The sequence below is a fragment of the Heloderma suspectum genome, chromosome 3, assembly GCF_057233095.1.
Source record: "Heloderma suspectum isolate Gila_16-S chromosome 3, 16-S_ref, whole genome shotgun sequence".
NCBI classification, from domain to species: domain Eukaryota; kingdom Metazoa; phylum Chordata; class Lepidosauria; order Squamata; family Helodermatidae; genus Heloderma; species Heloderma suspectum.
Genome location: NC_139460.1, coordinates 164,077,801 through 164,103,791, shown reverse-complemented (window position 1 = coordinate 164,103,791; position 25,991 = coordinate 164,077,801). Strand labels below are relative to the sequence as shown.

The following is a 25,991-nucleotide window of genomic DNA, read 5'->3' as shown; positions in this document are numbered from 1 at the left end:
CTTAAAAAAAAAAAAAAAGGAGCTCTTTATAGGAACTGTGAGGCTGAAATTTTATGCATAGTTGCTTGGAAACAGCTTCTCTAGAGATTATTTGGATTTACTTTTGAGTAAAAATGCATGGAAATGGACAGTTAAGTGTTTACAGCAGGAATCCTATCTATACTCACTTTCCTTGAAGGTGGGAAAGAGGAGGAGGAGATGGTGCAGTGCAGCAGAAGAAAGAGAAGCCCATGTGTCCCATTTGTCCTCACAACAACCCTTTGAGGTCAGATAGGGTGAGAGACTGAGCAGCCACAGTAGTGAACCTTTTTTTTTTCCTTTTGTGTCATGACTTAGGATGCAAACCTAGGCATCTTTAGACAAAAATAAGTCCTACAACCCACAGCATTCCCCAGCCTGCATGGCTGGCTGGGGAATGCTGGGAGCTGTACACCTTATTTCTGTCTAAACTTGCCTAGGTTTGCATCCTTATTTTTTTCCCTCATCCCTCCCTAATCTTTTTTGCTTGTATGTAGTGTCTTTTTAGATTGTTACAGTGTACAGGCCCAGCCAGGTGCTCCCAGCATCCCCCCCCCCCATCAAAACAACTTGAGGGTTTTTTTTTTTATTAGAATAGTTTTCTACATACAATAAACTACACCTGAACATGAAAATCCGTGACAAAAGACACAAGCCACTTGCCTTTTACACTAATACATTTGTTTTCTAACTAACTTACCACTAACACTCAGAAATCTAGTGCTAAAATTTGTAATTTTTACTACATTAAGATTAAAGATTCCACTTAAATCAAGTGCACATCAGAGAACCTACCATTTTTCATATAAGTGTTTGCGAATCCACATAACAATACTTAGCATCCAGATTAAAGACATCATCAAATGTTGTTGCTTAACCCACATTGGTTGAGTTCACATAACATGCTAAGCCATGGTGGTTAGGCATGCTGAGCTGCCCATGATGGGTGAGGCGTTTTTCCCATTCACAATGGGTTAATTGCCCGAAATAAGCCACCCACAGAACCCCTACTGAAGAGTGTGGGTTCTGCGTGTGGCTTATTTGGGGCAATTAACCCACTGCAGGCAGGAATAACACCCCATACGACATGATAGCCCATTGCTGGCAGCTCACCAAAGAGGTGTATGGATTCCCCACCATCTGTTCCGGTGAGGAACCCGTGTCGGGGGGGAGGCGATCTATTCCTCCCACCCAGAATCCTCCAGAGCAGCTCCTCTCTGTGAGGATTCGGGGGGGGGAGAGGGAAACTGGCTTGGGGGCCGCTTACCTTCCTTCCTGCCAGCCAGAGCCGTTCGCCTCCTCCCTGTCCCTGCTGATTGCCACGTCTTAAAAACAAAAACAAACGCCATCTGCAGGATGTGCCCATAGACCTAGATGCACATAGAGTCATGAATCTTGCATCTAAGTCTATGTGTCCATAGGCTTATATGCAAAATTCACAGCTCTATTTTGCATATAAGTCTATGGGCACATCCTGCCAATGGCCTTTAAAAAAAACAAAAAAAAAGACATGGCAGAGACAGGGAGGAGGCAAACGGCTCTGGCTGGCAAGAAGCAGCCGAGTGCCGTTCCGCCTCCAGTCCTCCTGGAGCAGAGGTAAGTGGTCCTGATCCACTGCAGATTCCTGAGGCCAGATTCCAAAGAATCCAGCCTCATTGGAATCCACAGCGGATTTCTCTGACATCCCTAGCTCACCGTCCATACCACCATGGTGTCACATGTTGTGTGAACCCAACCATTTACTTACTATATCCATAAAAGGAGATCAGAGCGTATCTTTTTAGGTAGGAATCCAGCTTCTGTTGAGGTTGAACTGTATGATCTGTGTGTTCCAATCCAAGAATGGTTCCTGTTGAACAAAAATGAGAAAACCATCACCTCTCTCTCTTTTACACACACACACACACACACACACACACACACACGTCCTCTCTCTCTTTCTGGCATGCATTCTGTCTTGCATACACACACACACACACACGAGACAAGCTACATACAACTCACCTTTGGAAACCATTCTCATCCAAAAGTCTCAACTCTGTAGGGTGTCCTCCAACCACACACCCAATCGGATTTGTTACGGCTGTAAATAAATGTGATTGTGGGATTTATACTTGCTTTTAGTTCTGTATATTCCTTTTGAAATGGTAGGACTTGCTTCTGAGTAAGCATGCATTATTGCCTCAACACTGTACAGCCTTAGTGTTGCATTCCAAACCAACAAAAGTGTCCCATTCTTTTTGAGGGGGACCTTGCACTCAAACGTGGGATTACAGACTTTTATAAAAGAAAGGGGGTGTGAGCTGGGCTGGATATCTGGACCTCAGAGGTGGTAAATGCCTCCTTGAGGGATGGTGAGGTCCCCCCCCCCCCGCTTTGAAAAATGCTGTGGCGAGAACCTTGCTGAAGAAACGAAATTTAGATCCTATGGTTTCAGATAACTACTGCCCTGTATGAAATTTGCCATTCTTGGGAAAGGTGCTGGAGCATGTGGTGGCCTCACAACTCCAAGCCGTTTTGGATGAAACTGATTACTTAGATCCATTCCAATCAGGTTTCAGGCCTGGCTATGGGAAAGAAACAGCCTTGGTCACCCTGGTTGATGACTTATGCCAGAGAATGAATGTGGGGAGTGCAACCCTGTTGGTTCTTCTGGACCTCTCAGCGGCTTTTGATACCATCAACCATGGTATCCTTCTGGATCATTTATCTGGATTGGGCTTGGGAGGCACAGTTTTAAAGTGGTTCCGGCCCTTTCTGGAGGAGCGGTCTATTAGCGGTCATAATGCCTCTAATACTGCGCAGATTAGGCTTTCCTGGCCCCCAAACTGTGCATACTTAAATATGCACATTTTTTCTTTTTACTTTTTTGCACACACAACAGGCGGGAAAATGGTGGTTGCTCACCGGACAGTATCTCAGTGAGTTCGGGAACATGCTGAGCTCATAAGGGGCCCAAGCATTGGTCCGGGGGGGGGGGGGAGCTTCTGCAGCTGCCCGGAGAATCCTAGCTGGGATGGGTTTTCACATCCCTAATAGATTAGCTTTCCCTTTGTTTTCAACACTGAGGGGAAAAATCTTCCTTAGCGACAGCCAACCCCAGGCAGTCAAACAAGTGGCTACCTCCTGTGTCTCGACAAAACTACATGTCTTAGCCATGGCAAAACAGAAGAGCACTGTCTGGTGTTCAAGTGCTTTTCCAGCTTTTTGAGTTTTTAAATTGTTAATGTTTTTCTTTCATGACAAAAGTCCCCAGCCCCAAACCTCTCCCTATACCTGCACCCACACACCCCATTCCTCTCCAGTTACCAACCTAAAAAAGCATCATAGATAGCTAACAGGAGCCTGAGCAGGATGCACCCATATTGTAAAAAAAGATCCTACACTCTCCTTGGCCACCCCCAGACCATAATGCACCTGTCCTTGGGTGTTTCGGGAGCGTATAACTCAAGGATGGGGCTGCGGAGATAACTTCATAGCCTTGTCTAGGAATTGCTTTAACAATTGCAATGCCTTTTGTCTGAGTCTGCAAGGACCTTCCCACCATCTCGTTGGAGGGTCCCTGTTTTCAAAAATGATTCCCCATATAGCAGCATAATTTTAAAAACAAATTAAAAGGCTGTTCTCTGCTTAAGAATCAAAATAGAAAATGGAAGTAAGTTTGCTCCTTCTCTCATCCCCCACCTGCAGCTAATAATCTGGAAATGTAGGAATAATATATAAAGGGCTAGTGATGAGGTAAATTGCTGTTTCTGTTGCCAACTAGAGTTGAAGCAGGTGGGAGGACTTTGAGGTGCCCCTCTGTTCTTCCATAGTCACCCACCAGCTCTGAGATCTATGTCCCCCTGCAACCCCCCCCCCCACTTACCTGACCATAACTTCTCCAGTGATCTATGCTGTGAGGGAAGGCAATACCTAGATAGCTTCTCCATCCAGCTGGACTGGCTTTAATGCCCTTGCAGGTTACTGGGAGAGGTAGGAATATAGGCTGTTGTGAACAGAGACTGAGGTTGTTGTGAGAATATCTGAGCTGGTGGTGATGGGTGCATGGCTGGAAAAACCCCTCTCCAGCCAGCTGGGCTGTTACGGAGATGAGATCTGGGCCTGGGGGGTGGAGGAGGGAGTTGGTAGATAGTTCTGGAGAATGGGGATGATGACAAAGCTTTTCCCCCTCTCCAGTCAGCTGAGCTGGATGGCTGCTTCAAGGAGATGGGGATGCGGATTTGGGGGGGAGCACAGGCCTCCCTTCCCAGTCAGACTGGATTGCCTGGGCCCAGTGGGCAGCCAAAGAAAGGTGGGGGGATATCCAATATCCTTGAAATATCCAACTCTCCCACTGACCTTACCAGTATGGAAGCAGCAAAGGGGCTCCATGTGAAGGACGATGACCAGACGATGGAGAGATGCCTTAAGCTTTCCCCCTCCTCTATCACCCCACTCAGCTATCACCCAAAGGAGGCTTCTTCCTTTCCCTGCCAAGCTGATTGGTACTCCAGTCCTGCCAAGAGCAGCGTTGAAGTGGCAACTGGCCTTGGTTGTGCGGGGGCTGGCTGGGAAAGGTTGCAGGCCTAGCATAGGTCTGCAATCCTTTCCAGCCACAGTCGTTACTCCCTCAGCACCGCTGGGAGTGGACTGAAGTGGCAACTACCCTTGCTCATGTGGGGGCTGGCTGGGAAAGGTTGCAGGCCTAGTGTAGGCCTGTAATTCTTCTCGGCCACCATGATTGCTGCCTCAGTGCTGCCATGAGTGGACTGAAGGGGCTTCCAAGTCTGCTGCCTTCAACATCAGAAGCAGTACAGGGATTGCGTGGGGGCTGGGGGAAGTGGCCAGAGGAAAGAGGGATATCTTCACACCATGAGGTCTCCCTCCCTCCCCGAGCATCCCTGGCAGTCTGTGTATTATTATTATTTTTTTTTACAAACTCTCCTCCCTGGCAGTCCCACAAAGGAGGCAAGAGCAACAGTGGAAGGCCTCCAGCCCAAGCCTACCTGATGGGTGATGAGGCGGGCTGTAGTTGTCTTCCTGCATGGCAGTTCCTCTCCTCCCTGTCCCGCTTCTGATCAGCTGCGAGGCGGCATGTGGCAGAGATGCCATCTGCGACTGCATGGCTTTATGGAGTCTCATAGAGACTCACTGTATGAATAAAAATTGTTTAAAAAATAAATAAATGGAATTTTTAAAAAAGAGAGATCTCATTCCACTAACTACAATGGAGAAGGAACAAGAAAACACCAATGGATTAAGTAAGAAAGCTGTAATTTATTTGAATATGATGGGCAAAGATTATTGCCAATGGAATCTATGACTCATTTTGACTGAGGGACATTTTTTTTTCTTTTCCATATTAAACTGCCCTTTCTCCCTTAAATCTTTTACCAATCTTCCTGAAATGTTCACGTTATGTAAAACAGACACTTCTATCTGGCATGCATAAATTTCAGGAAGATTGGTGAAACCTTTTCAATTTTATTTAGTTTAGAATGACACCCCCACCCAATTTCCATTTAACATTACAGAATCCTTTTTGAGTGACCACCTTATCTATTGGAGGCACGACTGTGTTTCCAATAATAAAGTGGAAGTACAATTTGGCAGATCCGTACTTTATTTTCAGGACCACAGATGTGTTTTCTAGCTCAACATCTGCTTGGGTTTTTCTTTTTAGTGCCACTTCATGTTTAAAAATTTATAATTTATACAATTTCATAAAAAAAAGAGGAGGAACATGTTTTTGGAAGTTAGATTCCCCCCGCCCCAAGTAATATTAAACATATGCTTTGTATTGCAATCAAATTAAAATGCAGAAGTGGAATCCAGGCCAACACTTTCATTTGGAACAGAGAGATAAACATGTGCTTCACTTTCACTCTTTAAAATCAATGGGACTTGCAAAGTATTTCACCATGGGTGTATCACACGATTCAATTTTCCATACTATACTACACACACACACACACACACACACACACACACAGAGCACAGCAACTGTTGAGGGAGGAAGCTGAAATGTTTAGCTTAAATAGCTGCTGCCACCATTTGCGTACAAGTTTTGTTGTTGTTGCTGTTGTTGCCGTGATAGGCTATGTAAGTATTTACATAGCCTATAACAGCAAAGGCAGCTACGCAAATGGCGTGGTGGCCGCCATTTGCGTGGCTGCCTTTGCCATGATGGGCTACGTAAATACTTATGTAGCCTATCACGGCAGCCTGGCCGGACGCAAATGGTGGCTGCTGTCAGAGTGGACACTGAGCCCATAGAATCCCAAAGTAGTTCTGATTCTGAGGAAGAGCAGTCGCTTCTGGGAGAGGAGCACACTCCTCTTTCCCAGGGCCCACAGCTGACAGAGATTCCTCCCACCAGCATTCCTAGCTTAGATAGCAGTCCAGGGAGTGACAGAGCACGGGAAGCAGACTTGATGAACGCGTGACGCCGACGCAGAGAGCGGCGCCAAATGGAGGGCGCAGAAAGGAGGTGTAGTGCTCGGTTGGTGCTCAAATAACGGCTGCACCCAGAGGATCCAAGGGAAAAGGGGAGGGACTCTCCCTAGTCCTTAAGTTCAGGGGTCTGCCAGTAATTCCCTTTCAAATGGGGACCAACTGTTCCAACGTAGGGTATAGGTACTCTGCTGCTCATATCTAGTTGCTAACGGTAGAGCTGTTAAGTTGTAAAAGAGGAATAAAGCTTTGAAAAGAATCCATTTGTCTGTGTCTGGACTTGGCTACTGGATTAGACTGAGAGAGGCCTCCAAGGAGCCCTTGACAGCCGCTACGGTGGCCGCCATTTGAGTCCGCAGCAGCCGGCCGAGAGGCCAGCTGCCACTGCTGCCGCTAGAGCCACTGCCGGAGCCGCCGCCACCGGAACATCCACCCCAGGTAAGCTTCGTCCCAGGGGGGATTCTGCGGGGGGGCGGGGGGTGGGAGGCCGTTCCGCCACGGGTTTCAGGGGGCCGAATGCCAGTGCATTCGGCCTCACTGAAATCCGTGGTGGAATTATCCGCCATCCCTATCCTCCCCTGTACTTGTTTTTCAGTATATGGGGACAGAGGAGGAGATCACAGCATTCTACAGCACCCCAACATGTGTAGGGGTCATAGGGTTGCTCTGAAGGTAGATGATTAATTTACACAGGAAGTTATAGGTGCACCACAGCAACAGCTGAAATGCCTTGCAGTTCAAATATCCAAACCACTGGCATGGACACCTCTTTGGACCTCATGTTGGGAGTTCCAGTGAACAGCTACCAAATGCAACTGTAACACTCAGAACCACCTCCAGGCCCTTTATCTGCTTGATTGGTCATGGGGTACCCAGGAAACAGGCCACACCTGGCTGTGCAGCTGCTTGTCAGCCATTTGTTCCATTACTTATGAGCCACCAATGATGGGTGTCTCTGTATGCCACTGGCTGTCCTTCCTGAATGGTTAGTGCCTCACTTTTGTCAAGCCCCTTGAATTACAGCTGAAAGTCCTGACTTTGCTCCCATCTGGGTGTGTTTCCCTTCAACTTCAATGTGGTGTACAGAGGCCAACTGCCAAAACAGTTATCCTTGTTCCAATATTTATGTCCCTGACTGTATGTAACAGCAAAAATAGGGAGGAAACACCTGCAGAGTGCACAGCTGCAAAAAAGGGTGGCGATGGCCGACAGGAAGCTCTGGTGTGGGCTGGTCCATGAAGTCATAAAGAGTCGGAAGCGACTGACCAAATAAACAACAACATTAGAGCAAAGACTATGCAACATCTCTCAAATGATCTGTGTCTGTTGAATTGCTGCATTTGTCTGTGCCATACCTGGCTGGTGGGCTATGTTTGCTTGTTGGGTGACCCAAGTTGTGCAGGCCCTCTACAGTGCCTCATACATTTGTCAAAGAGCAAAAGGACTTGCGCACCGCTGCTGCATGCCTATCTGCTTTCTTTGAATGGACATTTTTTCCCCCTTTCTTTGATCATATTGAAGGAGCGCACTGCCTGAGGGGATACATTAGTAAACGGGAAGATATGACAGAAACTACAGTAACTTAGAGTCATTGATTCCCCCCCCCCTTCAGAAAAACAGCAACAACTCCCTATTGATGTGGATTCTATTTTTTAAAAGAAGCACTAATGTGAGTAGTTGGAAGATTTGTAACAGTGGTCTCATATACACAGGAGACAATGGGCTGGATCCAGATTTATTTGTGTGAAACTGGACTGATGCAAGTGGACTCTCCCTTCCTCCCCCTAGCAGCCCCTCTAGCTTCCTGAGAATGCTACATGGAAGGTTGGGGGGGAGATGCCTAATGGAGTGAGCTGGGTTGCAGAGGGAGAGGGAATCCTAAAAAAAAACCACTGGTAGAGGCATCTTCCCCAAGAAGAGCCCTTCTGTCCATGGAAAGTGGATTCTGGATCCAACCTAATATGTCTGTCCCAGCATCCTCAATATTCCCATCTTCTCTCTCTCTCTCTCTCTCTCACACACACACACACACACACACACACACACACAGCATCATAACAACATTGATCCCTTTGCTGGATCTGAAATCTACTAGTGTTACATTTCTACAGAACTCACTGTGGTCTTCTGAGTGAACATGCATAGGATTGTGCTGGTGAGTTGTCTTCACTAGAACAAAGTCCAGTTTCTATGAGTGAGCTGGCCTCTTATTTTCTACAAACACAAATCCCTCCTGTGTATACCAGGTTCATGTAATATGCCTGCTGGTTGTATCTATGTACACCTTAGGCTGAATCTACGCATAGAAGTTTTACCGTTATCATACTGCAAAGATATCTATTGGTGCCCATGACACCAAAGGGCACCAATAGTTATCATTGCAGTTTGATAATGGTAAAACTGCTGTGTGTAGATTCAGCCTTAGTCTACACTGAAGTTTCTCCAGACACAGGCATTCCTGTACACAGGATGGATTGCTGTGGGGCAGGGTGTGTGTGTAACATTTCCAGATCTCCTAAAATGGTTTAGAGATTGGTTGCACCTTATGCAGTCACATAGTCCTTCCTCTCCCACCTCTGCTCTGCCATAAATTCTGCCTGGCTTCCCTTCTCCTCACTACCTGTGGTATAGTGTTACAGCATTGATGCTAATATGTTTCCAACTCTTGGTTACAACTGACCACATTTAGCATTAGTGTTGGTGAAGATGTAATACTGCATCATTAACGCTAAAAAGGAAAGGGAAGAATAATTCATCTCAAGAAGAGTGCCATGCAATCCTGTGAGGGTTTCTAATATCTTAATCATGATTAAAAGATTGAGAAATGTTATGACTAAAATAGTTTGAAGTAGAGGTGTGCATCAGATTCAGACAAATCCCAACTCCTGAACCAATTCAAGATGACTGAACAAATTCAGACTAAAGTAGAGTTTCTCCAAAGTGGAACAAATCCAAATCTGAACATATCTGAAGATTTGGTATTAGAGAGACAACATGACTCCATAATTCGCTTTCTCCCCAAGTTGTCAAGGCACAGTAGTTCCTCATGGAGGGATTATGCCTGCCATATTTCAGATCCAGAAACTGTCTTTTGTCAACTGCAGAGCTCTGCTCATGAAAGGTGCTTCTGGCCAAATTTCAGAGATTCCTCACTCTCCAATTTTCAGGAATCTCCTGACCTGTCACCTGCTCACTCCACTCAGAAGGGTCCCCCTGATGCTCTGTGTAGCATTTTCACAGGGCTGGGACAGGGGGAGCTGCCTTAGGGAGGAGAGGGTGGAGAACTCTTACATGCAACAAAATCTGGCTTGAAGCCCCTGTCTACCAGAGCCTATCAGGGGTATTTGGAATCCAGGCCTAACTTGATTGCCTTTGTCCTAATATAGCCAATCAGAAGTTCTGATTTTATCAATGTATGTGATGCAGTATGATATTCCAAGAGCTAGAATATGAAGAATCATGTTGGAAAAAGTTTTGTTCTGATGATTTTTATTGCTTTTTTCCCTTTGTTTTTAAAGCTGATAATTATTGGGATTTTTTAAAAGCCAAATGAATGGCTTCTAAGAAATGCCAAATACACGGCACCCTCAAGGAACTGGAACAGAAAAGCTAATTAAAGCAATTAATTGCTACCATACTGTGTTTTCATATACAGAAATGTTAAATATGAGGGGTTTTTTTTAAGAAAACAACCAAATAAATAAATACTTAAATATGCAATTGGAGATAACCTCAGCTCTTGCGTTCTCCAAATTAATCTGCATGTTGTCCAAAAGAAATGGCTTAGCTTTTTGCATCATTATTTTCTCCTTTTAGTCTTTTCTTCTCCTCCTAAAATTCTTACTTTCTTACTTTATTTTAAATAATTATTCCAGAATTATATTGTATCAACTGAACAGTCATATTATTGTAAATTCTTTGGAATTATTACATTATTAATAAGGTAACTGGATCATAAACATTAAAAATGCATATATTCTATACACTCAAGACTTGCTGAACTATGAAAGCCAAATACACTTGTAACTATTTTTTTTTTTAACTAGCTCTTTTGGCTTCTGACCCAGTGTGGGAATGAAAACTGCATTGGTTGCTCTGGGGGTGACCTATGGCAGGAAATATTTATCGGAGATGTGACCCTCTTGATTCCACTGAATGAATCTCGCAGTGAGTTTCAATACCATCAACCATATCTCCTTCCAGATACATTTTCTGGGTTGGAACTTACAGGCACCATGCTTCAGTTGCTCCAGTCCTACCCAACTCCTCAATTCCAGAACTATACCATGCAAAGAGATGGCTGCTGTGCCCCATAGAATCTATTTTATGGGGTTTGCAGGGCCCTATCTTGTCTCCCATGATATCTGATACGTACGAAAAGGTAGGCATTACCTAGGAGAGGTATTTATTTATTTATTAAATTTATTAATCGCCCATCTGACTGGTCACCCAGCCACTCTGGGCGATGTACAACCCACCATAAAACAATTTAAAACAATAAAATTTTACCATATTTTTTTTTCTTAAATACCCTAGCCCACCCCAAATGCCTGCCTGAACAACCACGTTTTTAATGCACGACGGAAGCTCATTAAAGAGGGGGCATGACGGAGTTCCCTAGGGAGGGAGTTCCACAAAGTGGGGGCCACCACAGAGAAGGCCCTCTCCCTCGTCCCCACCAGTCTAGCTGTCCTGGCTGATGGGACAGAGAGAAGGCCATCCGAGGCTGATCTTGTTAAGCCGCCTGTCTGGTGTTGCTGGAGGCGCTCCTTAAGATAGGCTGGGCCGGAACCATATAGGGTTTTAAAGGTCAAAACCAACATCTTGAATTTGGCCCGGAAAACAACTGGTAACCAGTGCAACTCCTTCAGCACTGGAGTGATGTGATCTCGCCGGCGGCTGCCTTTAATCAGGCGAGCCGCCGTGTTCTGTACCAGCTGCAGTTTCCGAACCGTCTTCAAGGGTAACCCCACGTAGAGTGCATTACAATAGTCCAAACGAGAGGAGACCAGGGCATGTACTACCGATGGGAGCAGATGGTCGGGAAGGAAGGGGCGCAGCCGCCGTATCAGATGGAGTTGATACAGCGCTGTCCGGCTCACAGCTGACACCTGAGCCTCCATGGACAGCTGGGAGTCCAAAATGACCCCCAGGCTGCGGACCTGGTCTTTCAAGGGTAGCTGTACCCCATTCAACACCAGGTCAACATCCCCCAGCCTCCTCTTGTCTCCCACCAAAAGTACCTCGGTCTTGTCAGGGTTGAGCTTCAGCTTATTCCTCCCCATCCAGCCACTCACCGTCTCCAGACATTTGGACAGGGATTCTACGGCCAACTTTGGTGAAGATTTGAATGAGAAGTAGAGCTGCGTGTCATCCGCATATTGATGACACTGCACCCCAAACCTCCTGATGATAGCCCCCAGTGGCTTCACATAGGTGTTAAATAGCATCGGGGAGAGGATGGAACCCTGTGGCACCCCACAAGTAAGTGGCCACGGGTCCGAAACCTCCTCTCCCAGTGCTACCCTCTGGTACCTGCCGGAGAGGAAGGACCGGAACCACCGCAATACAGTGTCTCCAATGCCCAACCCCTCCAGGCGGTCCAGGAGGATACCGTGGTCAACGGTATCAAAAGCCGCTGAGAGGTCGAGGAGAACAAGGAAGGAGCATTCACCCCTATCCAGAGCCCTCCTCATATCATCCACCAAGGCGACCAAGGCCGTTTCTGTCCCATGCCCAGGCCTGAAGCCCGACAAAAATGGGTCTAGATAATCAGTTTCTTCCAAGTGTGCCTTCAACTGCACCGCCACCACCCGCTCAATCACCTTGCCCAAAAATGGCAGATTTGAGACTGGGCGAAAGTTGTTCAGAACTTGAGGATCCAAGGAGGGCTTCTTTAAGAGTGGTCTTATCACTGCCTCCTTGAGGGCTGATGGCATCACTCCCTCCTCAAGGGAGGCGTTCACCACCGCCTTGATCCCCTCACCCAGTCTCTCTTTGCAGCTCATAATGAGCCAAGATGGGCAAGGATCAAGTAAGCAGGTGGTCGGCCTTACAGATGAAAGCACCTTGTCCATTTCATCAGGAGGAAGAAGCTGGAACCGATCCCACAAAACCGGTTTGCCACAGGCTGCCTCTTGCTCACTAACTGTATCCACAGTGTGCAGAGTAACACACCTAATCTGATCAATTTTATCTGCAAAATGCCTTGCCAAAGCCTCACAGGAGGCCTTAGAATGCTCCAGTGGTTCCGGAGCCACAGGACCGACCAGGCTCCGGACCACTTGGAACAGCCTCCTGGGGCAGCACTCTGCAGACGCGATGGAGGCAGCATAATATTCCTTTTTTGCTGCCTTCACCACCACGTGATAGGCTGAAGATATAGCTCTAGCCTGTGTCTGATCGTCTTTGGAGCGAGACTTCCGCCACCGGCGCTCTAGCCGTCTCACCTCCTGTTTCAGAGCTCGTAACCGCGGATTGAACCATGGTGCAGTCCGAGCCCTGTTCAGGGGGAGAGGGCGTTTCGGAGCCACCCGATCTAATGCCCCAGTAATTGCGGCATTCCAGCCACCCACCAGGGTCTCGACCGAGTGGCCGTTGGCATGCCCCAGAGAATCCCGAAGCGCGTTCAGGAATCCATTTGGATCCATAAGACGCCTGGGGCGGACCATTTTAATGGGTCCTCCACCCCTGCAGAGGGGTTGTGGAACCGAGAAGTCCAACATCACCAGATAGTGATCTGACCATGACAAGGGGGTGGTGGATATACCCCCGACTTCCAGATCACTCCCCGCTTCTCCAGAAACAAACACAAGGTCTAGTGCATGACCGGCTACATGGGTGGGCCCAGTTAGAATATGGTGCAGCTCCCAGGAGGCCATGGTCTCCATGAAGTCCCGAGGTGCTCCTGTGAGGATGGCCTCCGAATGTACGTTGAAGTCCCCCAACACCAGTAAGTTAGGGGACTGCACACGCACATCAGAGACCACCTCAAGCACCTCGGCCAGGGAGTCAGCCGTGCAGCGGGGTGGACGGTACACGAGCAGAATCCCCAGACTGCCCTTCGGGCCCAACCTCCAGTACATGCACTCAGCAACCTTGGTCTCCCGGAGAGGGGGTCTGGTGAAGACCAAGGACTCTCGGTAGATAACAGCCACTCCCCTTCCCCGATCCCCAGCCCTCGGCTGCTGTGCATACGAAAATCCAGCTGGACACATGGCTGCAAGGGTTGGAGCAGCAGCCTCGGCCAGCCAGGTCTCCGTAATACATGCCAGGTCTGCACCCTCATCCAGGATCATGTCATGGATGAGGGAGGTTTTCTGGGTAACAGACCTGGCATTGCAGAGCAGCAAACGAAGGCCAGAAGATGGGGTCACGCCTCCCCCAGCCATCCTTTGGCTCTGGACAGGCCCGGAGCAGGGGACAGATACTACACATCTCTCCCTTGTTCCCCTTACCTGGCATGGCCTGCCCCTAGCGCTCCGCCAGCGCCTGCCGCCCAGCCTCGGTATGTTCTGGCCCCCAACACTCCCCCCACTGCCTCCATCAGGTGGACACATGCCCCCTCGCTCCCACCTATCAGGCAGGCTACCCACCCCTAAAAACACAACAAAATTCCCCCCAACAAAATAAAACAAACAAACAAAACAATTAAAATCCCCTTAAAAATGCCAGGCAGGAGTCCACAGGGAAGGCCTGGTGGCGGTGGTAGCGGCGACGGCGGCAGCAGGCCCAGCGGCAGCAAGCACGCCTCTTCCCCGGTGGTGGTGGTGGTGGTGGCTTCTCCTGCAGACCCTGGCTCTCCCAGGCCACCTCAGCCAGCCAGCTTATGTAGCCCCTCCAGGGAGGGGCAGGTGGAGCAGCACAGCTGGCTCGGTACCTGGGGGCCTGGTCCTGCAGGGACTGGCGGTCTGCCAGGCAGAAGTCCACAAGGAAGGCCTGGTGGTGGTGGTAGCGGTGGCAGCAGCAGGCCCAGCGGCGGCAGCAGCAGGCCCAGCAGCAGCAAGCACGCCTCTTCCCCAGTGGTGGTGGTGGTGGCTTCTCCTGCAGGCCCTGGCTCTCCCAGGCCACCTCAGCCAGCCAGCTTATGTAGCCCCTCCAGGGAGGGGCAGGTGGAGCAGCACAGCTGGCTCGGTACCTGGGGGCCTGGTCCTGCAGGGACTGGCGGTCTGCCAGGCAGAAGTCCACAAGGAAGGCCTGGTGGTGGTGGCAGCGGCGGCAGCAGCAGGCCCGGCGGCGGCGGCGGCAGCAGCAGGCCCGGCGGCGGCGGCAGCAGCAGCAGGCCCGGCGGCGGCGGCAGCAGCAGGCCCGGCGGCGGCAGGCCCGGCGGCGGCGGCGGCAGGCCCGGCGGCGGCAGGCCCGGCGGCGGCGGCGGCAGGCCCGGCGGCGGCGGCGGCAGGCCGGGCGGCGGCGGCGGCAGGCCCGGCGGCAGGCCCGGCGGCGGCGGCAGCAGGCCCGGCGGCAGGCCCGGCGGTGGCGGCAGCGGCAGGCCCGGCGGCGGCGGCAGCAGCAGGCCCGGCGGCGGCAAGCACGCCTCTTCCCCAGTGGTGGTGGTGGCAGCTTCTCCTGCAGGCCCTGGCTCTCCCAGGCCACCTCAGCCAGCCAGCTTATGTAGCCCCTCCAGGGAGGGGCAGGTGGAGCAGCACAGCTGGCTCGGTACCTGGGGGCCTGGTCCTGCAGGGACTGGCGGTCTGCCAGGCAGAAGTCCACAAGGAAGGCCTGGTGGTGGTGGCAGCGGCGACAGCAGCAGGCCCAGCGGCGGCAGCAGCAGGCCCTGCGGCGGCAGCAGCAGGTAATTCAAATATCTGAATTGTCAGCAATCTGCTGATGACACACAGCTCTACTTCTCCTTTTCATCAAGTTCAGGTGAGCTTGTGGAGATCCTGAAGAGGTATTTAAAGTTGGCACTGTGCTGGATGAGAGCCAAGAAACTGAAGCTCAGTACAGATAAGACCATGGTGCTGTTGGCTGGTGCCTAAGAACTAGGAATTCTACTTGCTCTGGACGGGTTTGCACCCCTACCCCTTTTTTAGATGATCAAGTTAATAGCTTGGGGGTGCTAATACTTCTGGCCCTGCAAAGAAAGGCTTAGCTCTTTTCCATACCTTGAAACACCTTTAATGAACTTTGGTTGCTTTGCCAGCCACAACCTTTCTTGAAGGAGAAAAAAAGTGATCTGACTACAGTTATCATTATACTGGTACATACTGAATTGAAACTGACCTGTTACATCCACAGGCTGTGAAGTTGTACCATGTCTTAGGGGGTGGGCAGGGGGGAGAGAAGTGGCCTTTGCCCTCTATATGACTGTCATACAGTACAGCGCCATAAGACAACATTGCCTAAGCAACCAGGAGACTCTCCCTACCTTACGGCACCATGTTACAGTTTTACACTGGAAGTTCAAGAGAGTCATCAGGTTGCCTACGCAACTTGGGGACACTTCCCAGTCTTGAGGCAAGTAGTTGCAGAGAAATTTCCCATTAAATACAGGGTGGCAAGTTTCTTGTAACTCTTTCCAGAGAAGGAATCCATTATATCCCTACCATCAGAGATGAAAGAGGACATAGAGAGGGTGATGATTGCCTCTGAGCAGGATTTTCTGTTTCATCTGATTCAATTTAACTCTGAGGCCAAAGATGCAGGTTTAGGGTAAGCCAACAAAAGAGATTTCATTTAAACACTAACAGATTTTAACAGAACCAACAGGTTATCATGGGGAGAGATTCTGTTACCATTTTTTCCCTACTCCAGTGCTCCAGTGACTCATCTGCAATACATATTTTTTCCTTCAAGAAAAAAATATATCTTAGTAAGGAACCACATGTTAGCAAGTGCATTTTCCTAAAAAAAAAAAATGTCTTGGTATGGAACTACATGTTACCTAAGCAGCACATGTTCCTCAAACCATGTTTGCCAAGGTATTGTGACTGTGGGGGAAAGGGGAACAACTGTGGTGGAGAATTCTCTTGTGCCTCTTTCTTTCCCCCTAAAACAATGCCTTCCTGGTTGCTCTCTTCCACTTAGGCTCATTTCTGGTCTACGATCCAGACTAGACAAAAAAAGGTGGTTAAAAACAGCTTTTGGGAAATTGCATAGGCAAGTGGGGGAGGTTAAAAGAATTAAAACCCTTGCCAATCAAATGCAAATTATCTTTCTCCCCAACCCTGCATCAGGGCTATAAAGTAAACAGAGCTGGGAATATGTCGTTCTACCTTAAATGCAGTAACATCTTTTTGTTTGTTTGATTTTTACAAATCACAACACTTGTTGGTCAGTCGTTCAGTCATGTCCAACTCTTCGTAACCCCATGGACCATAGCATGCCAGGCCTTCCTGTCCTCCGCTCTCTCCCGGAGTGTGTTCAAGTTCATATTCATTGCATCGGTGATGCTATCTAGCCATCCCATCCTCTGCCGTCCCCTTCTCCTTTTGCCTTCAATCTTTCCCATTCCAGGGAGTTTTCTCTTTGCATTAGGTGGCCAAAATCTTTGCGCTTCAGCTTCAGTATCTGTCCTTCCAATGAGCACTCAGGGTTGATTTCATTTAGGATGGACTGATTTGACCTCCTTGCAGTCCAGGGGATTCATAAGAGTCTTCTCCAGCATCACAGTTCGAAAGCATTGATTCTTCGGCGCTCAGCCTTCCTTATAGTCCAGCTCTCACAGCCATACGTTGCTACTGGGAAAACCATAGCTTTGATTATACGAACCTTTGTGGGCAAGGTGATGTCTCTGCTTCTTACTATGCTGTCTAGGTGTGCCATAGCTTTCCTCCCAAGGAGCAAGCGTCTTTTAATTTCATGGCTACAGTCACCATCTGTGGTGATCTTGGAGCCCAAGAAAGTAAAATCTGTCACTGCTTCCATTTCTTCCCCTTCTATATGCCAGGAAGTGATGGAGCCAGATGCCATGATTTTAGTTTTTTTAATGTTGAGTTTCAAACCAGCTTTTGCACTCTCCACTTTCACCCTCAACAAGAGGCTCTTTAGATACTCTCCGCTTTCTGCCATTAGGGTGGTATCGTCTGCGTACCGGAGGTTGTTGATAATTCTCCCGGAAATCTTAATTCTGACCTGTGATTCATCCAACCCGGCGTTTCTCATGATGTACTCTGCATATAAATTAAAATAGCAGGGAGACAATATGCAGCCTTGTACAACATTACTCCTTTCCCAATTTTGAACCAATAGGTTGTTCCATGTCTGGTTCTTACTGTTGCTTCTTGACACTCATACAGGTTTCTCAGGAGACAGGTAAGATGGTCTGGTACTCCTATCTCTTTAAGAATTTGCCAGAGTTTGCTGTGATCCACACAATCAAAGGCTTTAGAGTTGTCAATGAAGCAGAAATAGATGCTTTTCTGGAATTTTCTTGCTTTCTCCATGATCCAGCGAATGTTGGCAATTTGATCTCTAGTTGCTCTGCCTCTTCGAAACCCCGCTTGTACTTCCGGTAGTTTTCGGTTCACATGCTGCTGAAGCCTAGCTTGTAGGATTTTGAGCATAACCTTGCTGGCATGTGAAATGAGCCCAATTGTGCAGTAGTTTGAACCCTCATTGCCGTTGCCCTTCTTTGGAATTGGAATGTAAACTGACCTTTTCCAGTCTTGTGGCCACTGTTGAGTGTTCCAAATTTGTTGGCATATTGAGTGCAGCACTTTAACAGCATCATCTTTTAGGATTTTAAATAGCTCAGCTGGAATACTGTCCTCTCCACTAGCTTTGTTGTTAGTTATGCTTCCTAAGGCCCACTTGATTTCACTCTCTAGGATGTCTGACTCAAGTTCAGTGACCACACTATCATGGCTATCAGGGACATTCAGATCTTTCCTGTATAGTTCTTCTGTGTATTCTTGCCACCTCTTCTTAATCTCATCTGCTTCTGTTAGGTGCCTGCCTTCTTTGTCCTTTATCATTCCCATCTTTGCACAAAACTTTCCCTTGATATCTCCAATTTTCTTGAAAAGATCTCTAGTCTTTCCCATTCTATTGTTTTCCTCGATTTCTTTGCATTGTTCATTTAAGAAGGCCTTCTTGTCTCTCCTTGCTATTCTCTGGAACTCTGCATTCAGTTGGATATATCTTCCCCCTTCTCCCTTGCTTTTCGCTTCCCTTCTTTCCTCAGCTACTTGTAAAGCCTCCTCAGACAGCCACTTTGCTTTATTTCATTTCTTTTCCTTTGGGATAGATTTAGTTCCTGCCTCCTGAACAATGTTATGTTCCTCCATCCATAGTTCCTCAGGCACTCTGTCTATCAGGTCTAATCCCTTAAATGTATTCCTCACCTCTACTGTATATTCACAAGGGATATGATTTAGGTCATACCTGAATGGTTTAGTGGTTTTCCCTACGTACTTCAATTCAAGCCAAAATTTTGCAATAAGAAGCTCATGATCTGAGCCACAGTCAGCTCCAGGTCTTGTTTTGACTGACTGTATAGAGCTTCTCCATCTTTGGCTGCAAAGGACATAATCAATCTGGTTTCGATATTGACCATCTGGTGATGTCCATGTGTAGAGTCGCCTCTTGTGCTGTGGGAAAAGAGTGTTTGCTGTTATCAGCGTGTTCTCTTGGCAAAAGTCTATTAGCCTTTGTCCTGCTTCATTTTGTACACCAAGGCCATGCTTGCCTTATCCCGGTTCTGTCTTTACTTCCTACTTTAGCATTCCAATCCCCTATGATGAAGAGGACATCTTTTTTTTGGTGTTAGTTCTAGAAGGTGTTGTAGGTTTTCATAGAACTGATCAACCTCAGTGGTTGGGGCATAGACTTGAATTACTGTGATGATGAATGGTTTGCCTTGGATTCGTACTGAGATCATTCAATCGTTTTTGAGATTGTACCCCAGTACTGCTTTTCCCAAACTTTTGTTGACTATGAGTGCTACTCCATTTCTTCTAAGGGATTCTTGCCCGCAGTAGTAGATATAATGGTCACATGAATTAAATTCACCCATGCCTGTCCATTTTAGTTTGCTGATTCCCAAGATGGCAATGTGCAATCTTGCCATCTCATGTTTGACCACTTCCAGCTTACCTTGATTCTTTGATCTTACATTCCAGGTTCCTAAACAATATTGTTCTTTACAGTAGAGATGTCAGAGAATTCCGCCACGGATCTCGGTGAGGCCGAATGCCAGTGCATTCGGCCCCTGAAATCTGTGGCGGAACAGCCTGCCCCCCCCGCGGATTCCCCCTGGGACGAGACTTATCTGGGGCGGATGTTCGGGGCGGCGGCTGCTGGTCTTCCGACTGGCTGCCGCCACCATTTGCAGTCTGGAGGTTTTTTGTTGTTGTTGTTTTTTTACAGAGACATGATAGGCTATGTAAAGATTTACGTAGCCTATCACGGCTGGGTTAAAAAAAACTGCGTATGCAAATGGTGGCGGCTATGGCCTCCGCCATTTCAGTTCCTTCTTTTTGGCTGTCTTAGTCTACATAAATATTTACGTAGACTATTACGGCGAAAATAAAGGGGAATGCAAATAGTGTAGCGGGCACTATTTGCATTCCCCTTTATTTTCTCCATAATAGTCTACGTAAATATTTACGTAGACTAAGATGGCCAAAAAGAAGGAATGCAAATGGCGGCTACCGCAGCCGCCACCATTTGGGTACGCAGTTTTGTTTTGTTTGTTTTTTTACCCAGAGTCCTCCGCGGCTGGAAATCCAGCTGCAGAAGGCTCTGGCCTGGGCCTGGCCAGCTGCTCCGTGGAGCCGCTGTGGAGCACAGCTGGCCATTCGAGGATTCCGGGGGGGAGGAACGGCTCACCTCCCCCCCATCAAGGATTCTGGGGGGAGGGACGGAACGCCTCCCCCCCCCACAAACATAATCTATGGAAAGGTAAGTGACTTTCGTACATCCCTACTTTACAGCAACGGACTTTCTTTTCACCACCAGACACATCCACAGCTGAGTGTCCTTTTGGCTTTGGCCCAGCCACTTCACTCTTTCTGGAGCTACTTGGAAATTCCCTCTGCTCTTCCCCAGTAGTATATTGGATACCTTCCAACCTGAGGGGCTCATCTTCTGGCGTCATATCTTTTAGCCTTGTGATACATTCCATGGGGTTTTCTTGGCAAGAATAGTGGAGTGGGTTGCCATTTCCTTCTCCAGTGGACCACATTTTGTCAGAACTCTCTGCCATGACCTGTCCATCTTGGGTGGCCCTGCATGGCATAGCTTATAGCTTCACTGAGTTACGCAAGCCCCTTCGCCACAACAAGGCAGTGATCCATGAAGGGGCACAACACGTATATCATCCACTGAAGAAATGTGGTAATATGATCACTGGCTATGATGAGGGAATTGGTGGAAATGCAATTATACTTACCACTGAAAACCCACCCTTGTCCCTGAACAGATCTTGGGGGAGGAGATAAATAGGGTCCAAGAATGCAGCCCTCTGGTATGCTTCCGAAAAGTCCCATTCTGCCCCTTTCCCTTGGAATCTTTTCCAGCAAAAAAGTAGGAATGCATCAGAAATTCATTTCAGATCATTTTTTATCAGAATTTATCCAGTTTCTGGACCAAACATGGACTAGGATGCAATCTGCAGTCAAAGTCCATCGTTTCCAAGCTTGCAATGTGATTCACAGACCCCCCAAATGCATTCAATAGCTTGCATACATTTGAAAAATACACATGAAAAAAATGTGCACTTTTGAAAAATGCACACAAATATGCTTTAATCAGTGGAAGAAGAATGCATACATTTCAAAGATGCACACAATTGATGCATACATTTGGGAAAATATGCATGAAAATACAGAGTTTCCTGAGAAAACAAAACAAAAGCTTGCAATCAGCTTGCAGACTTGAGTCAGAACGAGCTTAAAGATAGAATTTGGAGAACTCTGGCGAGCTCCAGTTTTGCTGATTTGCACAACCCTAGCAAAGGAGCATGGTTCTGCCTCCTATTACTAACAAAAGGCTCTTTGCAAGGAGGAGCATTTAGTTTCTGAGGGCATATGTCCTTGAAGCTTTTTGCCCCTTGGGATCCTTTTGGGGGCGAAGGAGAAGGACTTCCCTGGGCTAGATCTACACTACTGCTTTTTATTGGTACTGAAGTGCACTGATAACTGCACACGAGGCATTCTGTATACTGCTTTTCTAGCATTATGTCCCAATTTTTATTCTCTATTATCTAAAATACTGCAACACAGATGTCATTGTGTGTGCTACAAGGTATGTCATTGTGTGTGCTACAAGCGTCGCCATGATGGAATCTTGGGGTAGGTGCAGATCTGGCCCTGCTCGCAGAAAACATCATGTTTGCAGGGATCTAGCAGTGGGCAACGGAAGTAGGGATGGGTGAGAATTATGGTCAGTTCCTTTTTAACTCAGAATTTACCAAGAACTTGAGATTAAAACATCTAAATATAGTAGAAACCAAAATTGACAGATTTGTCTATCCAGACACAGGGCTTTGAATGTTTAGCTCTTCAAAGTCTGGGTTTGACTCCCTGTGAATTCAGCAATGTTTGTGTTGCTGAATGAGGGTTGCCATCTCTCTTTTTCGACAGGCTTCTCATCTTTAACAGCTACAAGGCAGGCAAGTACATTGCGCTCTTCTCCATTCTGGGTATAGCTGTACCTATTGTATGTGGCTGGTACAGACAGATGAGAATTTCGGTCAGTGCCTTTTTTGATAAGAACTTTAAAAACCCCTCACATCTCTTCATAAACGGAGCCAAAAGGAGTGGAGATTTTAAAAAATCCAATTGTGGGAGAAAGCACAACTGAAAGATATGCCCATCCTTAAGAAGAACTACAATTTCTGCAGTTGAGCCTTGTGTTAAATGAGGAGAAAGTGAGATATGTTTCCTTTCCATGCAGCCAACTTCATCTCATACTCTCTGTTGTCCAGCAATGTGTACTTGTACACTATGACCTGCTATCAGAAGTATTCCCTGACAGCATGATTACAACTCATAGCTGAAACTGATTTGAAACTGAAGCTGGTGGTTGGGTGAGGGTAGGGGGAAACCTGTTACCTTAATACAGCCAAATTTGCTGTGAAAGCCTCCCAAGTCAGGAAAGCCTATGAGGCTAATGTTTTGGTTTAAGGGCTTTGCCTCTTGTGTGTGATTGATGTATTGCAAATGTATGATTTACTTGGTTGCACATTTTTCTTTTGGCTGTAACCTGAAATGGATTGTCTAACAAACTTGATTTGAATTTGTATAAAACTTTTAAAAGTTTAAAACTGCAATATAAATCCAAAGTTAAAGCCAGAAGCAGTATAAAGCTCTAAAAAGGGGAGGGCATTCCACAACTGGGGTGCCATGACTGAAAAGGACTTCTCCTTAGTTCATGAGATGTTTTGAAACTCTGAATGAAGAGCATTCTAGGACCTGGGACACATGCGTATTTGCCACTGGGATGCTCCTGAAAACAGCTTCCTGACATTCTGCATATCCCACTTCCCCACTGGAACATTTAAGTTCTCTTACTGTGAAGGTAGCCTTCTTAATCTTAGCCACACCTCTGCTCCCATTTGTTTGTTTGTTTCATTTATTAGCCTCCCATCTGGCCGGCTACCCAGCCACTCTAGGTGGCATACAATACAAACAACAACACATAATACAACAATTTACATAATCAACTGAACAAAACAACATTGCTCTAAAAGACCCTAACCTAACCCACCCCAAATGCCCACCTGAACAGCCAGGTTTTCAAAGCCTGGCAGAAGCTCATCAAAGAGGGGGCATGGTGGAGGTCACTAGGGAGGGAATTCCACAGAGTGGGGCCACATAGAAAAGGCCCTCTCCCTAGACCTCACCAACCTAGCTGTCCTGGCTGATGGGACAGACAGAAGGCCCTCGCAAGGCCAATCTCGTTGAGCAGCATCCTTGGTGTTGTTGGAGATGCTCCTTAAGATAGACTAGGCCAGAACCATATAGGGTTTTAAAAGTCAATGCCAGCACCTTGAATTGGGCCTGGAAAACAACTGGTAAGCAGTGCAACTCCTTCAGCACTAGAGTGATGTGGTCTCACCAATGGCTGCCTTTAATTTCTGATGGGATTAAGGTGCCTCTAAAAATGTGTTACCTGAGTTACTCAGATTGTAATTCTTCTTGTTTGGGGGCCCTCTCAGGATCTCTACAAGCAAAAACTCTGAAGGGGTTGATGCATATTGACTGTACTGCAATGCTTATAAAGAAAGCATCTACATGGACACAGAATGTCATGGACACAACAACCCATCCAAATAGTAAATGGTGAAAGTTTTTGCATTGCAGCAATTCTACAATAAGGACAACCAGATCCATTGTGGGATTAAACATTCTATGAACAGTTACTGTTGTTGTTGTTGCTGCTACTCCTACCACCACCACCACCACCATCACCACCACCAAGAACAACTAAGCTTCTTATGATCAGTTTTCTCACACACCCTTTTCAAAGAGAAACTATCAGAGCAGGACAGACCTTTGTAGAATAACTGAACAACAGGTAAAGAAGAGCATTCAGCAATATCCAATAACAGGAGGGGTCAAGAAATGGCTATGGTGATTATTTATTAAAAAAAGTATAAATAAATACATACATGGTCACAGAATAGGGGTCCTTCAATAGAATCTCCCTCTTTTCAGCTGTGACATGTGCTAGGGCATGGTAACATGATGAGAGCTATCCACATAAGTGCTTTTAAACAGTTCCCTCCCCGCACATTTAAAATCAGAAAATATTCAGTGTCTAACTTTTCTGAAGCAGAGTTTCAGTCTTCACCTTCCTTCTCAAATTAATGGATATAACTTTAAACAACATCTTTGAAAAGATTAGTCTTCGATTTGTTATTATTTCTCTAAAAGGACTTGTAAATCTGTCAGCTTTTCATTGTATTATATCTTTATGTTTTTGCCTCAATGGAACTGTACGTTGCCTTTATTAGTATTGTAAAAGTAGGCACTTTTGGATAAAACATGAACTTGCAATTGTGCTAAGTGGCGTTTTTTAAAAGCTTTAAAAAAGGGTGGGAGTGTGAAATATTGCCTAGAATTTGTGGCTTTGTGGGAAGGGGTGTTAGTCAATTTTTTAGTGAGAATTGTAGTGCCATAATAATTGCCTTCCTTTGTTTGCAAAAGATGCTTTGTGGTTAGAGAAAGTAAAACTTGTGATGGAGAAACACAGAAGGCCAAAAGGTTAATTCCACTTACTCCAATATGTATTTGAGAGGTGACACATTGGTGTAGCTTGCAGCCCCTTTTTCTTAACAAGAAGAACATGAAATGAAAAGAAAGCAGTCTTTTTGCTGTGGAGATCCAAACCTTTGAGAACAGCTCTTGGAAATATAAAATAAAGAGAAAATAGTGCCACATGTTCTCCTTCACGTCTTCATTACCTTACTATGCAGGGAGCAAAAAAAAAAAAAGGAAAGGAAAGGAAAGGAAAAGAAAAGTAAAGAGGAGAAGAAGAAAAGAATGCACTTTACACTGTGCATTCGACTAATCACATGGGGCTTTCCACTCCAACTACCTCTAGGACATGTCAGGCACTAGGGAGCTTGAATTGGGAGCCCTCTGAGTAAATGCTTACATTTGCATATTCATGAATATGCATTTTTCAAATGCATGCATTTGCATATATGCAAAATGGGGGCATGAATTGCCCACATGCACAAAATTACAGTTGTTTGCTCGCCTGTAATCTTGCCTATATGGGCTATTCACGGTCCCATTCTGCATATACATGAATACGTAAATTTGCAAAAATGTGCATATTGACACTTATGCAAAATGGAGCAGTGAATAGACCATATACGCAAGATTACAAGAGGCAAGCAAAAGCCTGTAATCTTACATATATGGGCAATTCATGGCCCCATTTTGTATATATGTAAATATGTGCATTTTTGCCATCGTGGAGCTCGACAAAGCTGCCTGGGTGAGTGTGGGAGGCTTGGCGAGGCACGAGGAGCTCAAATGTGGGTCCAGGGGCACGTGAGCTGGGGCAGTGCCTGGGTCTGTACCCAGAGAACCTGGATGGGAGGGAGAACCTGGATGGGAGGGAGAACCTGGATGGGAGGGTGCCCACCCATCCCCACCCATCCCCACTTGTAAGCAATTTTGAATGCCATTTTTTGGTAGAAAGGTGGGGGACTAATCAAAAACATAAATAAGGCATGGTTTCTGTAAGACAAGGTCTGCTGGGCAAAAGAGGAAACTGGAGGCAGCTAAAGTCAGGATACTAATACTGTACTGGGGGTTGGACTCAATGGTCTTATAGGCCCCTTCCAACCCTACTATTCTAAGATTATATGAAATGTGTGAGCCTGGGAATCAGGTGACTGGAGAGATCCAACCCAATGCCATTACCTGCTCTAATTAGGGATGCTGGAAAAATCTATCACAGACTCAAATGAGGCCAGATTCCAAAGAATCCGACCTCTGGAGTGTGCGACAGAGCAGCTGCACTTACCTCCTTCTCTGGAGAATTTCCCATGAAGTGGCTTTCCGGCTCCCTAGAAGACATGATACTCTAATGGCAGATGCCATTAGCCTGTTGCAGGGGAAAATACAGCCATAAATGGT

The 25,991-nt window shown here is 46.8% G+C and overlaps 1 long non-coding RNA gene across 1 annotated transcript; it reads right to left on the bottom strand.

Moving 5' to 3' along the window:
- Positions 1–609: 609 nt before the first annotated feature.
- LOC146350387 (uncharacterized) lies at positions 610–4,903 on the bottom strand. The gene is made up of 4 exons (XR_014788845.1): positions 4,365–4,903; positions 3,887–3,984; positions 1,593–1,867; positions 610–1,314 (listed from the first exon to the last, which is right to left on the bottom strand). It is a non-coding gene; the product is annotated as an uncharacterized LOC146350387 (long non-coding RNA).
- Between the last annotated feature and the right edge of the window lie 21,088 nt (positions 4,904–25,991).